The sequence below is a fragment of the Lissotriton helveticus genome, chromosome 4_1 (assembly GCF_964261635.1).
Source record: "Lissotriton helveticus chromosome 4_1, aLisHel1.1, whole genome shotgun sequence".
Classification (NCBI taxonomy): domain Eukaryota; kingdom Metazoa; phylum Chordata; class Amphibia; order Caudata; family Salamandridae; genus Lissotriton; species Lissotriton helveticus.
Window position 1 is genome coordinate 1,192,731,162 of NC_136063.1, and position 18,015 is coordinate 1,192,749,176.

The following is an 18,015-nucleotide window of genomic DNA, read 5'->3' on the forward strand; positions in this document are numbered from 1 at the left end:
AGAACGACGGTGTTTTAACTTGGCCTGATGATGGTTCATTTAATGTAAAAGTCTTGAGAAATTTACGAGAGAAAATGAATGCTCTTATTCCAAAACCGAGACCAACTCAATTTGAAGCTTTAGTTGAGTGGGAAGATGAGATGTATCAGTTACAAAGAGAAGCTAGTGGAATTAAAAGACCTACTAAACCTCCAGCTTGGAGAAGAGATACTCATGAAGACAGGTTGAGAATGTGGAGACAGGGAAACATGAGTGAAGGATTATATTTAATTCAGGAAATGGTTATGGGTACTCCTGCTGGAAAATCTATAGAAAGTGAATCTGAAGATGCAGTTATGGAAGAAATATACACTACAGCTAGAAAGAATCAACCTTTGAGACCTCCTAGATCATGGTCTACTCCGGTGGTTTCTACTGAAACTTCACCGAGTGCACCTCCAATTAATGAAACTCCTAAACTTTATCCAAATAATTGTGAAATTATTGAAACTCCTAGAGGACCAGAATTTGATAATGCTCGAAATGAAGGTAGACATTTTGCAATGACTCCAAGAGCAAGGGAAGCTCCAAAAGACTATGCAAGAGAAACAAGAAATATTGAGACAACTGATTCTGCTGAATATTTAAAATCTAAGGAAGAATTAATTAGACGAATGACAAAAAGCATGGAAGCTGTGACAGTTCCAGTAACAATTGGTCCTGTTCAGCCTGTATTTGACCAAAGAGAATCAAACAAAACAGGGTTAACTATTCCCTTAAATGCAGAAATTCAAAAGGTTGCTGAAAAATTTTACTCAGACATATCTGAAATAAACTCTTCGAGATCGAGAATGCCAGATTTAACCTTTAATGAGGATTTATCTCCAAAAACACCAATGGGTGCTATTTCAGATGTAGGGAGTCCTGAAGTTAGGGTGACCACTCCGAAACTTGATGTGGCTAAATTAAAAGCAAATATTGAAGAATTAATAATTGGAACAATTGGTCCAGATAGTTTGAATTATTATCGAGATGATGAACTACTGTTCATTTGTAAAAGTATTCAGTGGAAAACTAAAAATAAATATGATCAGTTAGAAGAACTAGCAGCGGAACTTGAAATTGATGTGAGTAAACAAAAGAATTTTGCAAAGCATTACAGACTAGACTTTTCAGAAAGTGACATTGAGAGTTTGAACTCAATGGGAAGAATACTGCATATAAAAGATTTGATTGTTTACATCAAAAAGCTGGGAGAACTCAATAAGTGGAGAGTAAAATGGACGAAAAAGAAGGAAGATGAAAGATTGGAAAAATTGTCAAAACAATTTCCAATGAGAGAGATTGCAGGTGGAGGATATGTTCATGTCCCTTGGTCAAGACAGGACATACTGCTATTCACAAATGACTTTCCAAAATTGAGGGAGAAACCAGTAGAGTGGTATAGACAAGTGGATAGGTTTATCAAAGTGTCAAAAGTTCTGTGGATTGATTTAGATGGATTTTTCGACATTGTCGTTCCATCAGATCTTTGGACAGAATGTAAAATATCAATAAGTTGGCCAAAAACAGAACCTGAGCGTATTAAAGAAACAGGTGCTCCAAATCCTCTAGTAATGGATTTTTACGAAAAAGTGATCGTATGGATGAAAAACAAAATTCCACCCAAAGAAGTTGATTGGGTTAAAATAGAAAGGACAAATCAGGAAACAAAAGAATCAGTTCATTCTTTTTATGAGAGGTTACTGTTAATTTTTAAACAATACAGTGGCTATGAAAAATTGGATGAAAAGGATATGAGTCATTTTGTCTATAGATTCGTTTATGGACTAAAACCTGAAATTGCAGACATGATCAGGAATAGCATTGTAGGATGGCAATCACTTTCTGTGGATGATATTCTGAGAAAAGCTAAGTATTGCAGTGATGAGTTGGAGGTGAGACAAAAGAAGCTCAAGGAGAAAGCCATGTGGGCTCAGGTAAAAGTGGCTGAGCAACAAATTGCCAGCATGGGTAATAAGAACACAAATTTTGTTCAAACTGGAAACACGAATCAGATACAAGGAAAGCTTAAAGGTAATATTTTTACAAGAAAATTTAGCCCAAAGATTGAGGAGATGAAACAAAGATTACCTTGTTTTAATTGTGGCGAATATGGACATTGGAGAGACGAGTGTCCTAAACCTCCTAAAAACTTAAAGAATCCCTTATTAAATCCACAGATGCAGAATGGTGTTGACCTGCAGCAACAGCTACAGATGCAACAGGGGTTAAACGAGTTAAACATTCAGCGACAGCAACAGCAACAGGTGAATAACCGTCAGGATCAATTGCCACAACCACCATTTCCGAATTGTGGGGGAGTTCAAAAATATAATTCAAGTGTGGGATTTCAGGGAAATGAACAGGTAATAAAACCGCAAAAACAGCAAAAGCAACAAAGAGTGCAAATGCAAAATGCTTCACAACAATTTTTGTTAACAGAAAGCCAAGACAGTGATTCTGATGATTATTGCTGACGGTGCCCGAGAGAGGAGGAAGAGTGTGTTGTTGGAGCCACTCTTGAGGTTGACCAGTCTGGTCCATTTGTAAACGGGAAAGTTAACGATGTAGACATCACTTTTCTAGTGGACACTGGTGCTACCCGTTCTACTGTTAGATCAGTGGAAATTGAAAACCTACCTCTCTCTGGGGATACCATCCAAGTTGTTGGAGTAAGCAATCAACAAATTAAAACTGATTTAACTGATCCAGTTCCAGTTGAAATTGGAAATTATAGAGACAAACACAGATTTGTGATTTGTAATAGTAGTCCAGTAAATTTACTAGGAAGAGACATTCTGTGTAAAATGAATTGCAGAATATATTGTTCTCCTGATGGAGTTGAGTTACAAACAATGGAGGAAGATGGTTTGTACAGAATGACAATGATGATGATGGAAGCAGAAGAAACAAAATTGTTTCCTGCATTTGAAAAGAAAGATTTACCTGAAGAGCTCAAGGAAACAGTGAAATCTGATATATGGGATTTTACTGGGAATGAGATGGGTCTGATGAAAAACGTAGATCCAGTAAAAATTACATTGAAACAGGGAATAGAATTTCCTAATATTCCACAGTATAAAATGAAAGCAGAAACAATTGAAGGTATTACGCCTATAATTGAAAAATTAATCAAACAAGGTGTATTAAAAGAAATGGAGAGTAGTCCTTGTAATTCACCAATTATGGGAGTTAAAAAGTCAAATAGAACATTTAGGATCGTACAAGATTTGAGAAAGGTTAATCAAATTGTTGTTCCATGTTGTCCTGTGGTTCCAAATCCAGCAGTAATTCTGTACCAGATTCCACATGATGCTGAATGGTATACTGTCATTGATCTTTGCAATGCATTCTTTACTGTTCCTTTACATCCAGACAGTTATGAAATCTTTGCTTTCAGATTCCAAGGTAAGACCCTCGGATGGTCTAGAATCCCTCAGGGCTATACAGAGAGTCCTTCAATATTTAATGAATTATTAAAAAGGTCTTTGGAAAACCTGGACTTACCTGGTAGGTCTACGTTGGTGCAGTATATTGAGGACTTGTTGATAGCTGCAAAGACAAGAGAAAACTGTGTGACAGACACAATAATACTGTTGAATCGCCTTGCAGAAGAGGGACATAAAGTGTCTCCAGAAAAATTACAGTTTTGCAAGCAAGAAGTAAAATATCTCGGTCACAGAATTGCAAAGGGAAAAAGGCAAGTGACAATTGAGAGAATAAAAATGATTCAAGCGATGCAACCTCCAAGGACACAAAGGCAAGTCAGAATGTTCTTGGGAATGGTTGGTTACTGTCGACAATGGATAAGTGGATTTTCAGTAATTGCAAAACCACTACAAAGACTAACAAAGTCTGATGTAAAAGATCCAATTATTCTCAATGAAGTTGAGATGGAATCTTTTGAGAACTTAAAAAAGAGCTTATGCCAAGCTCCTGCTTTAGGTATGCCGAATTATGAGAAGGATTTTGAACTGTACTGTAGTGAGAGAGAAGGATGTGCATTGTCTGTATTAATTCAGAGACATGGGAATTTAAAGAAACCTATTGCATACTTCTCTGCAGTACTTGATCCCATTGCAAAAGCATTACCAGGTTGCTTGAAAGCAGTTGCAGCTACAAGTGTTAGTCTTGAACAGAGTGAAGGAATCATTATGGGATTTCCTGTGAAAGTTTTTGTGCCTCATTCAGTTGAAATATTGCTGACAAGAGGTAAAACTCAGCATTTAACAAGCAGCAGATTAACAAAGTATGAGAAAATCATACTAGGAGCAGATAATGTTTCGATTTCAAGATGTTTGAATCTGAATCCTTCTACATTACTACCTGATTCTGAGATCATCGATGACATTGAAACAGAACATGAATGTTTAGATGTTATGGAATTCTGCACGAAGCCAAGACATGATATCAAAGATAGACCTTTATCTGAATCAGATTTTGTCTACTTTGTAGATGGCTCATGTTTGAGATCTGAAGGAGGTGTCTTGAAAGCCTCATATTCAGTCTGCACAGTTGCAGATGTTGAAGAAGCATCATGTCTTGAAGGAGTTCGATCAGCACAAGTGGCTGAATTGATTGCTTTAATTCGTGCATGTGAAATATCAAAGGATATAAGAGTTACCATCATTACTGATAGTCAGTATGGATATGGAGTTGTACATGATTATGGACAACTCTGGTCTCAGAGAGGCTATATGACATCAGCAGGGTCACCGATTAAAAACGCAGTTTTCATTAGGAGATTAATTGAAGCAATACAATTGCCGAAAGAAATCGCAATTGTCAAGTGTGCAGCGCACACTAAAGGAATTGATTATATCTCAAAAGGCAATGCCTTTGCAGATGAAACGGCAAAATATTGTGCAAGAAAAGGTTGTGCATACAATCGGGAAAAGAGTAAAGAATCTGATTCAAATTCATTAATGCTAACAACGGTTGTAGAAACATGGCATGAGATTAGAGACTTACAAAATGAAGCAGATGATGAGGAAAAAGATCTGTGGTTAAGATCAGATTGTAGACCACGTGATGAAGATGGAGTGTGGGTTTACAAAGATGGCAGAGTGGTCTTACCAAATTGTTTGATTGCTGATATGGCCAGATTATATCATGGTCCGGCACATCTTGGAAGAGATTCTATGATCAGACTTTTCCGAGAGACTTGGTTCAATACTAAATTCAGAACAATTGCAGAATCTTTTTGTCAAAGGTGTTTATCATGCCAACAAATGAATCCAAACAGAAAATCATTGGTGGGAACAGGAATAATCGGTCGAGAGGGTGGTCCTTTTACCAGGTTACAGATGGATTTCATTGAAATGCCCTTACACAATTGCTTAAAATATGTTCTTGTGATTGTTTGTTTATTTTCAAGATGGGTAGAAGCATTTCCTACACGACATTGTGATTCAATTACAGTAGCAAAACTACTGCTCAGAGAAATTATCCCAAGGTACGGTTTTCCAGTCACTATTGAGAGTGATGGAGGAAGCCATTTCGATAACAAACTGATGAAGTTAATTTGTGAAGCTTTGAGCATTGAGCAGAAGATACACTGTGCATACAGACCAGAGGCATCTGGGGTAGTTGAACAGATTAATGGAACAATTAAAAACAGAATTGGAAAAATGTGTCTTGAAACAGGTGTAAAATGGACAGATGCTCTTCCACTTGTTTTAATGTCATTAAGAAGTACACCAGATAAAAAGACAGGTTTGAGTCCTCATGAAATTTTAATGGGAAGAGTTATGAGGCAAGCTTTTGTACCTGTAGGTAAATTGTTGAGCATAAATGACAGTGCTATTTTGGATTACTGTAAAAGGTTATCTGATATAGTGACTTCTGTGTCTAATCAGGTGGGAACTGAAGCACAATCAAATGAAAAGGTTTTGACACATGACCTGAGGCCTGGTGATTGGGTCAGAACAAAAGTACATCGAAGAAGAAATTGTCTGGCTCCTAGATGGCAGAAGCCTAGGCAAATAATTTTGATCACTACTAATGCTGTAAAATGCAAAGGATTGAAACGTTGGATTCATCCTAGTCATACTATTCCAGTACCAACTCCTGAGAGTTCTGATGTTGAAAGTGATACTACAGATGATTCTGATTCTGAAGCAGAAGGTGAAATAAATCCAGATTCTGAAGATCGACAAGAAGGTCGACATCTGGAACCTGTACCTGTGAATGGTAATTTGACAAGAAAAGACTTAGAAATTATTGAAATAGATTCTGAAGGTGAAGAGAATCTGTTAAAAGGAAAGATAACTGAGGATTCAGTTGTTTATGTTGAAAACAGAGAAGCAAAACAAAAAGAAGTTTCAGACCAGGAGAGTATCGAAAAGCAGAAAACAAGCTCTGAAGTAAGGAACAGAAATCCAAAGTCTGGGAAGTTGGAGGTAATTGAAGAAAAAGAAGAAGACGAATTACCAAGTACCAGTATTGGAAATCAGAGAGGTGTTCCTGAAGGAGTAAAACTGCCGAATAGAGAAGTTCCAGAGTCAATTGAAATTTCAGACTACGAAACTGAAGAAAGTGACGTGGATGGTGAAAGTGAAAACAGAAAGAAAAGGGCTTGGAAGTCAGAATCAAATGCTTCTGAACCAAAGAAGAAATATGTGAGAAAAGCAGACTACTGGCCTGGTGGAAGATTGAGAGTCAGGTTGATCAAGAAACCTAAAGAGCAAGTTGAAGAAATCAGTAGTCAAAAGAGTCCTGGAAAAGAAGTCGGAGTTGGAAGAAAAATTGAAGTGGTGTCGAGAAAAGGAAAAAGAATAGTAAGACCAAACCAGAAATACAAGTCTCCTGAGTGGACTTATTTAGTAATTCCACCTGTTATTGACATTTATGGTAGTAGTGAAGAAGAAAACGAAATAGAAGAAATTAGTGACAATGATTGAAGTACAGAAATTTTAATTTGGCAAAAGGCTGAAGAAAATTTGTTAGCTGACATAAGGTCGAAGAAAAACTGTTTAGTTGAAGAAAACTTATGTATGACATAAGGTCGAAGAAATCTTGTTTAGGGTTTTAAAAATAAAATTATTTTAAAAGGGGGGTATAAATAAATTAGAGTTTAATTCTTAGAAATTTTAAAATAAATTTTGTTTTTAATTTTTGAGGCAAAACTAACCAAAAATGCCTTATGTTAAGGAGAGCACTTCAAGGTGTTCTGTTTTTAAGAGATGCTGTAAGATGACTCTGGTGTGTCTGCTCATTTTAATTCTGCTCTGGTTAGTTTTAGCTGTGATTATTCCATTAGAGATGAACAGAGAAATACACAAAGTTAACATGACAAGCAAAGCTTTAGTTAGTCAAACTAAACATAGTGCATCTGCTAAAGTTATTGATCATCAACCTAACATTCATCAAGATAAATCTATTAGTGATTTTTCAAGTAATACATTCACAAAGCTTTTGAGTGAATATGTCAAGGTAATGGATGCAAAAGACTGCTATGTCTGCGTCAAGTTACCCGCTTCTGTTTCTGAGGGAGTGACATACAATATGCTTCCTCTTACATATGGTGTAACATGTAGTGTGTTAACTAGCTTATTTTATCAGACTGGACGCTTAGAATATTACTATTCAGATTTTGACGAGATTTTTGCGAATATAAAGATTGATGGTGCTTTAAATAAGCATAAGAAAGCCAAACAAATGAGAGAATTTTTCCTTGTTACTAATGAACTCACTTACGAGTATGCTTACAAGAATAATCTAACCTGCAAATTGAGTGCTGAGGGAAAGAAATTTTTGAACCTAGTTGAGGAGAGAAGAGCAATTTACAAAAGAAATGAATTAGTCAAGCAGACTAAGTCAAAATTTTGGCAAAAAGAGGATGAGAAGTTAAATGGCAAAATGCTTGAAAATGTTGCAATTCACATAGACAAACCAGTTAGTGGAAAGCTTTGCATTAGAAGAGATAATACACTTTTTGATAATTATTTTGTAGGTGCAAGTAACTGTGAAGATACTTATCAGATATTGGGAGGTTGGGGATTCAAAGGTGGAAAAGATCCAATCTTCCCTGGGATTTATTTTGTTTGTGGTGACAAAGCCTACTACAACCTTCCAGACCATTGGTATGGAACTTGTTATGTGGGAATTGTTTTTCCTAAAGTGTTTCATGTTGACAGAGATTCAGAAGGATTGTTCAAAATTCATAATTATGTAAATAGAGTCAAAAGAGAAACTTTTACAGAAGTTCTGGGAGATATTTTTCAAGCAGTGACACCTTTTGTTGGTATAACCCTAAATGCAGGGAGAATTAGAAAATTGTCCACAATTGTTGACAGATTGTCAACAGACACAGCTGATGGATTCCAATTAGTGAATGTCGAGGTAATTGCAATCAGATCCATGGTGATTCAAGATCGCCTTGCTTTAGACATACTCCTAGCAAAAGAGGGAGGAGTCTGTGGCATTTTACATATACAACATTGTTGCACATATATACCTGATGAAAGTAAGAATATAGAGATGTACATTAAAAACATTACACAAATGCATTCAGAAATAATTCCTTTAGAAGAAGATGATTTTACAGGGAAACTTTCAAAAAGATTCCAAGCAATTAAAAATTGGTTTCATGATATTGGTAGTTCAATTCTTGGCAAGATTTTGGCACCTTTGATTATAATAATATTCATTTTTATTTTGACAAAAATAGGTTGTTTGTTGCATAAAAGAAAGAAGCAGTTGAAAGAAAAGAAAAGGATCTATAAACTTAGAAAAGAAGAAGAAAGGGAGATTGAGTTACAGGAGTTACACAGAGAACGTTATGCAAATTCCGAGGATTATGCAGATACAGGTTTTTAGGATTACTGACACAAATGAATTTGAATCATTTTCTCGGAAGTTTAAATTACCAAATTTTGGGTGGTGGTGTGGTGATTTGTTAATCACCAGATGAGGGAGTTGATGGAGCGAGATAGAAAACAGAATTTTGTTTAAACTCGTGAAGTCACATTCCCATAACATGAATAATAATATTAATGATTTGTGATGTATTGTGCTAATTCAATTTAGATTAAACTTTACACATGGGGGGACTAACATGTGTGCTCATAAACGTGCATAAGTGTTGCATCTTTTTGTTCGTGCAAAATAATAAAATAATTTATTGTTTTCGTTTTTGTCATTACTAACTGCAGCAAACCTAAAAGAGGCATGTGCTTATTTTGCTTTTCCTTGTCTATGTGATGTCATTTCTACTATTCTAGGTGCACATAAGGTTTCATGGATTCATGAAGACTGGTAGATATAAACGCTGCTTTATATGTTTGCATTTGCTAGGTAACATTAGACTAATCGGGAGGGTTAATTAATTAGTAAACCTAGGGTGGATACAGAATCAACATTATTTCTTACATTAATACTTTTCTTGTGTTTGTTTATTACTAGAAAACATAAGTTGCCTGCTTTTGGGCCTAGTTTGCTCGAGTTTGCTAAAGCTGAATTTTACTTCTGCAAAAGTCACGAGATGCCCATTCTGAAAAAGTGTTCGTCAAAGCTGCATTCACTAAGCAAATCTGACATGCTGTCATCATTTTGTCGGACGTGGCCAAGGTCGGAAAACGGTGATAAAGGACAATTTTGTCAGCTCTAACTTGGCACCCGCGGAAGTGAAATGAACACTGTGAGAATATTATTTTACAATTGTTGCAAACCAAGGAAGCTCCTGGTTGCATTCGGAAAAGACAATGGTCTTTAAGAAATGTGACCTAATGGAAGTTTTGAAATATGGGTGACATGTCACTTGTCACTCTCAACCAATGGGACATCGTGGATTTATGAAAACTTTCCTTCGCTTAGATTAGTTAGCATAGAAAGGTATAAAAAGTCATGCCCTTAGGGATGGGCTGGCTGCTGCTTTCTGACTTTCCGATGAGGGTGAAGTGCTGTCGGACTTTGCGTGGAGCACGTAAGAATCCTCAAAGAACTTTACTTTATTTTCCAATTATTTAGCTTAGCTAGGGACTTAGGCTTAGAACTGCTAAACTATTAAAACCTTACTTAAACTTTGTATTTCTTACTTTAACTGTATTTTTCTCATGAAGCTTTTCAAACATGTTTACTTTAATGCTAATAAAATTACAATAATAAATTACATTTGAAATACCATAATTTAGTAAATAAAATTCTTACTTTTGACAAACAAGCTGGTCTTGATTATTCAGAAGTGCAGGTTACTATTAGCTAGATCCCATCGCCAAATGGTGGTCGTTTAAATAGTTAGGAATTGTTATAATGACAATATTCCTTCCGCAGATGTATAAAATTGTATATAGTTTGTAAATAAGGTGTATATAGATTTAATTTGACCACCTGATTCAGTAGGCCCAAATATGTCATGTTTATAAATGGGTCCATAAGTTAGTGTAGAATTTTGTTTATAGGTTATGAAGTTGGGTAGCGTTGTTTATGATATATTTTCTATAGGCCGCTGGATCAGCTGGTATATATTCTTGGCAATATTTAAACTGGAAAGTTGTTATCGGAATTGTGATTATTCCGTGTATTATCCATTCTATGACAGGTCTTTCTGACATTGTCAATAGTAATCTCTCAAGTTTTTCAATGCTCAGAATCGTATAGTCTGCTCCTTTTTGTGCCAAACTGATTTGTTTATCAGTAAGGTTAAAGATAGAAAATAATGACGTTGTGTTGATTAAACGCCATGGTACGTAGCCTGAACGCAGATTTTGCAACGTCCAGCCAAGCTGTACAATAAAACGTAATTGGGACTGACCATGTTGTAACATTTGTAAGTCCTGCTCTATTATAACAATAGCAGATTATACAATACTGTCCAGTGAATATATTCTGGAGGACAGAGTCGTTAACCCATTGTCCACAACAGAAAGTGATTTTTCCAAATTAATACGATCAATTTCTCGTATTTTTTCTGCTGTTTCAATTTGCATTACTTTCCAAACTTCGTTGTACGCAGCGTATATACCGTCCGCTATGAAACGTTTTTGACGCTGTTTGCGTGGTCCCAATATGAAATCACGCAATTCAGCACCGTCTTTAAGTAAAGTCAAGTGTTGCTTAATTTCAGCCAATGTGGATTTCTGTAGCCATTCGAGGCATAGTTTCCCTACACTGTATGTTGTAACTATCCCTGGATGTTGTCTCTGGGAGTATCTTGGGTCTGGCCTGTTCATTTTGAACCCCTGTATTTTATTCAGGAATCTATCTTGACAGTTATTTGTGTCTGTGGGCCAGATCAACCATTTTTTCCAATCAGGATGTGTTCTGTTTTGGTGTAAAATATGGGATACGTCTATCTCCATATCAGTAGTGCTATTACTATCAGGTATGGGCTTTGGAATAGACGGTTTGTTTAAGTCCTTAATTTTGGCTAGGCCAAGACAGGTAGTCTGTTGAATGGTGTCATTCAAGAATATTAATTGTTCTGGGATCATGCAGGCTCTAAACAATGCTTCTAAACCTTGGACCTGCCATTCTTTTGAACCCCATATGGTTTTTGTTTCAATGTTGTTTTTCCAGAATTCAAAACCAAATGTAATCATTTTTCCATAAAATGTTTCAGAATAGATTAATTTAGTATTTGTCAGCATTGTTTTCATTCCTGTCTTATTTAACATTTTAAAATAAAACGTTTCTGCATCACTTGTGTTAAACCCTGAGAAGTATGGGAATTTCTCATAAAATGTTTTTGAGCTGCTTTTAGGTGGTGTTGCACAATGTTACAATTTGATTATAATTAAAAACATTTCTAGGCTGTGCAGATTTATGCAAATAGTGATGTCCAAAGTGATTATAACAGTACATTTCCTCATAATTCGATGAACCCTGTAAGTAATCATGTTCTGTAAATTTAGCTGACATTACTAAATCTGACATCATATTATTAATATTTTCAAAGTCCCAATCATCAGAAAAAGTACTTGATTTTACAAAGTCACTTAATGAAACCTTAAACTGGTGTGGATATTTCAAGAGCTCAATTGGGCCAAAAATGACAAATTCAGTTCTGTCCCATGCTACCCCGACGGGTATTGGATTGGCTGTGACGTTCACTGATGATAGTTCTCTTTTCTCGATGTGAGATGACTTGTGAGGTTTTAGGACCAAGTTGATGTTCTGACTTTCTGTGTCCATTGTACTATATTTTCCTTCAATGAATTTTCCCAAACAAAGAACCATGATGAGCCCAAGCAGGAGGAAAAGTACACCTAACACAATCCAAAATTCAATCCATTGGGAAATCAGATAGGTTTCTTTGAGTTGATGAAAGAGTTCTGTTACTTTTTCTTTGAAAGTTTTTGTTGCTGGCGTTTCTTCAGGCTCGCTTGGATCTTCAGAAAAGTCATCGAAATTGATGAAGTAGCCAGATGCAGTTCTGTCAATTGTTGGAATTGCTTCCGAATTTTCATTTGCTTTTGGAGTTTTTCTTTGTTTCACTAGCATAGTCTGAGGCTACATCGTTGTAGACTGGTCTTTCTTGACGAACTTTTGCAATTTGGGTGTCAAGAGGCACAAGTTCCATGGCTTTGTTGCATAGTCCTTTTTTATTCACTGCAGGTTTATCGAATGTGATTAGTCTCTCAGTTTGATCCTCTTGTATTGTAGCAAATTGTGGTACTCTGCTATTTTTTGGGAGTCCACTGGGCCTACTACTTATTATTGGCCACATGATTGTGGTTTTACCAGGTCGATGGATACAACTCGGTTCTCCTTTTTACCAGCAAGGGGCGGTAGTACAACTGATCTTGTTCCGCTGACAGCTAAGACAGGTACAGCTTTTCTGTAAGAAGGCCCAAACTCCTTCTTTACTGTGATCTTCTCTCTGACCAGATCGCCAATCTTTGGAATCCAGACAGGTCTTGCTGGGACAGGTGGTTTTTCTTCAGTGGCTGTTGGCTGTTGCTTTAACTTTATGTTGCTCAGGTTTCGTCTTGTTTCATTTAATTCCTGTAAAACAGCCAAATCAAGGTCCTGAATATGCATTCTAGTACCGAACAATAGTTCGTACGGACTGAGACCTTTTAGAGAATTTTTTGGCAGATTATTAAGACTACGTTGGACACTTGTTAAATGTTGGACCCACCCATCTCCCGAACCTAATACCCTTGCCGTTATAGATGGCTTTATGTCCCGGTTTTTTCTTTCCACTACCGCATTTCCCTCAGGATGGAAGGGACAGGAGTACCGCAATGCAATGCCCATGCTGGTCATGGCCTCCTTATAAGCCCGAGAGCTAAAAGCAGGACCCTGGTCAGAATGAAGCATGCCAATTGCGTATATGCCGATAAAGACTCGCAAATCGTTTATAACAGTTCTGGCATCAGCCGTGCGCTGGTGTCTACATTTTAAGTGAATCTAGTCTTAAACATGAATGGGACGCATTTTTCCCGCTGGAATTTTGCGTATAGATAGCCTCATGCTTTCTAAAAGAAGGGTCCTGGCATTACTCCGGTCGGTTCGTGACTGCGATCTCTGTTGCAGTTTGGACAGCCCATTGCAAATTTGTAATGTTGCAGGCTCATCCCCGGCCACCAGTATTCTGATTGTAATTCTTTCAGAGATTCCTTGATCTCTCGATGCTTAAGACCCAATCTTTTTAATGTGCGTCTGCTATTAAAAAGACTCTCCTGTTCGTGTTTGGAATTACTCCATCCCCCACTCCAGGGATTTGAGCAAAAGGAACAGAGTTTGCATCAATTATGTGTGTATAATTGAGTGGATAGTTCACAGGTAAGGCTGCACAGTCGCCTTGTAAAGATGTTTTTACCGCCAGCATTGTTTCCGCGTCTATGTATTTTTCTGAACGCTTTTTTGTGGCTACGGAAGCCGGTTGAGCTGCTTCCGCTGTGGCTCTGTGAGCCAATGAATTCACTGCAACGTGAACGCCATCATGTTGATGACTCAGTGTATGTATCACGTGAGTCTTTTGTAGTTCTTTCTGTAAAAGAACTACTTGTTCCCAAAGCTTCTTATACTTTATTGTGGCACCTGTGTCATCTTTGTAATCATTTTGAATCCAGGTCTGCATGTCATTATTGTAAGACTTGACGCAGTAATGCAAATCGCACACTATTAGTGTGGGGAATTCGCGATCGGCATTTTCAAGCGCCATCTTTAAAGATCTTATTTGAGCTCGCTGAGTTGAGCAGTTTCTGAGTGATTCAGTTTTGGTAATTAATGGTCTGCATTTACCAAAGCGCCAGCGACCTTTAACAATCGTGCATGCTGCGTTGTAGGATTTTTCCTCTACATCGTAGTGTTGTGCAAATCTGTCCATGTAGATTACACATGTGTATTGTTCGGGAGGCAGAATTTCGATTGGCAGAGGATATTCTTCTTCGTATTCTAGATTTTCTAGTTTTTTCATTTTCGGGTCAAAATAGTATTTCACGTCTTCTGAAGCAAGAGAATTTTCCCATTGTATCCATTTTGGATCTAATGCCACAGCATTCAAATTGCGTGGGCTAGTTAATGCCTCAAGGGCTGATTCTGCTGTTAACACAGTTATTCTCCAGCCTTGGGCTTGGGCTTGGGCTCTTTCTTTTGCTACAGCAGTTTGAACCGCTATTATAATGTTTTCAGTAGAACTGAATTTCATTTCAGCTTGTGTGTACAAGTGTGATTTGTATGCTATTGGTACCGTTTCTCCCTCATTAGAGGTCGGGTACGTGAATCCGCATCTTCCTGGGATGACTCGGATTACAAGGTTGCGTATGTTTTCGCGTGTTTGTAATTTTGTTTTAGCTAACATGTCTGTTTGCAATGATCTTAAAATTTTTGTGTGTTTCTGAGTCTAATTGATTGGTCTGAAATCAGGTTTTATTAATTCATAGAGAGGTTTAACCCTCTCTGCATAATTTAGAATGTATGTTCTTCCGAAATTCAGGAAACCTAGTATTGATTGTAAGTTCTTCAGCGTTTTAGGTGCTCGGATTGCAGCACACTTCTCTAAGAAGTTGTCTGCTAGGCTTTTGCCTTCACTTGATAATTCATATCCTAAAAATAGGACAGTTAGATGGGCAATTTGTGTCTTTTTAAAGTTGAATTTGTAACCCTCAGCTGCGAACCCAAGTATTATGGTGTTCACTCTTTTCAAGTGAGTATCCAGGTCATCATCTGTGAGATAGATGTCATCGACATATTATAATGCTTCATTATCATATATTTGTAGTAAGTCTGTTACTCTTGCTGAGAATAATCCTGGGCTATTCTTGAATCCCTTTGGGAGTCGACAGAAGTGTTTTTGCGACCCCATTATTGAGAACGCGGTCAAATACCTGCTCTCAGATGCAATGTTTTTACAAAAGAATCCATTAGAGATGTCTAATGTCGTTTTATACTTTTTTGCGCACAATGCTATTCATTAGTGCTGCACTGTGTGAGTTTTGTACTGCAAACGTTTTGCAACAGGAGTTTAAGTGTCTGTAGTCCAAAACTAGACGATATGAATCGTCTGGCTTGGAGACAGGAAACAAAGGATTGTTCATTTGTGAGGTGTATGTTTCAATCACCCCCTGGTATTCAAGTTGATCTAAGATCTCCCTGACTTGTTTTTTAGCTTCTTGCTTAACAGGATACTGCCTTTGTGCAGTGGGTTGACTTTTTAACTGGATTTTGTGAGGAGGAGAGTCCTCATCCCATCCTACATGATTTTTATATAATGCAGGAGCTCGGGCCACTGCCCATTTTCTTGCATATAAGGATTTTTTAAGAATTGAAATACTATCTGAGAAGGCAGGCATAATCATTTCTTCAAGCTTTTGAAAAAAGGGCTGTGCACCGCCTTTTGTTCTCTGAATGTTTTACTGTGCAAACACGGGAATCACTCCCCTCCTGGAGTGTATCTGTAAAATCCTACTAGTAGCACACCTATGGACCCATATGTGTATCTCCCATGGCACCAGTGTCTAATGCTGTGTCTACAGCTTTAAATTTTAAATCCAAATGGAAAGGCTCCAAACAAGATTTTCTGCTGTTCAACACAAATTTATTTTTCAATCATATTCCAGTTTGTACATGTCGTTTAGCGACTTTCGAGTAGTTCCAATGCATTTCGGTGATTATTTCACCTTCTTCAGGGAACATCTACAAATAAACACAAATATATACAATGTAATCGCTAATGCATAACAATGTTACATTTCACATTCTCAATTACTCGTGTTAACCATGTTTGTACTGCCAGTATATTCCTTTAAATTCATATACATGACCTCAATGGGACTACTGTTTTGCTCGAAATCGAGTATAACTGCCGCTGGTATCAATAGAACTTTTTGTGCGCTCTACTCGCCCCGTTCGTTAATGTCTGAATTTTAAATTAGATGGTTCTCTAAGGGCGTGGGCCTTACATACACTTCGCTAGCCGCTTACGCGTTAGCTTGTGGCTGCGTTCGATTGCTTACCCGTTACTCAAATGCCGGTTACTCTATGAAGGTTCCTCCCGCTTTACGCGTTCTCTCTGTAATGGAACTTCCAACTGCCGCCGTGCTCCTAGCGCATGCGCGGTGGCCTACTCTCTGGTTATTTTATAAACGTAGCCCGTTTTTTTGAAACAACAAAACTTTATCAATCTAAATCTAATCTTCCCTGACATCTTATTTAAATCGAAGTGGATTAATAAGTAGAGATTAAGCAAAGACTCCAAAAGGGATATTTACATCACTAATAACAATGTTGGTTAAATGCTGTCATAAAAGGTAAACGATACTAATTCACAAATAGCACAAAAATTCAGTTCGTTCATTCAATCCGTTCGGTTTGAGGCTGTTTAAATGATAAATCCAGTAATTCTCTCGTTTTAACAAGTTCTTTTTGTTCAAAGCCCCTTCTTTCTTTGGTACTGTTTCTAGTACGCATGCTCTCAATTGGTTTAAATTGTGTCGCTTTTCTGTAAAATGTGTCGCTACCGTGGATTTCGTAGAGTGAGTTCTGATGTTGCTTTTATGTTCTGTTAATCGCACTTTTAATTTTCTTTCGGTGTGTCCCACATATACACTTCCGCATGGGCATTTCAACAGATATACCACATTGGTGGAATCACATGTGGCATTAACTTTTAAAGGTATTTTCTGACCTTTCATGGGGTGGCTGATATTTGTGCCCTTGATGATGTTGACGTTGAGGTTTTGTAACTGTTTTGTAAGTTAGTAACTCTTGCCTTGTTTTTGTTTCTGCTCTGGCTTGGGACTTCTTTATCATGTCTCCTGGGTAACCTCTAGACGCGAATCTTTCTGCCATAGTTTGCAATTGCTTTTGGCATTCGTGGTCCTCAGATACCACTCTCCTAACCCTGAGAAATTGTGAGTACGGGAGGTGATTCTTCAATGTTGCTGGATGGTGACTAGTATATTGTAACAAATTGTTCTTATCTGTTGGTTTACGGTATAAGTTTGTGGTGAATTTCCCATTGTTCAACGTGATCTCCACATCTAGATATTGAATGGTTGTTTTATTGATGTTCCACGTGAATTTTATTCTGTCATTTTGATCATCCAAAATTTTTAGTTGGTGTTCCAAGGATTCCTGTGAACCTTTCCATATGATGAACATGTCATCGATAAATCTCATGTATGCTAGTAAGTGTGTCGCCCATTCTTGATTATGGTAAATGTGTTCCTCTTCGAAAGATGCCATAAACAAATTCGCGTACGCCGGAGCGGCGCAATTTCCCATAGCTGTTCCATTTAGTTGAATAAACCAGCGTTTGTCATAAGTGAAATAGCTATTCATAAGGGTAAATTCCATCAATTGCATCAAGAAAATTTGTAGGTCTTGTGGATAAGTACTTTGTAACAAGGCTTTTTCTATGGCTTCCAAGCCTTCTCTGTGTGGTATGGCCGTGTACAACGTTTTGACATCAATGGTCGCCATGATGCAGTCTGTTTCCATTTTTACTGCTTGTAACTTAACCAGAAAGTCAGTCGTATCCTTAATGTAAGAAGGATTTTTTATCACCAATGGTTGCAGGTACTTATCTATGAATTTTCCGACCGG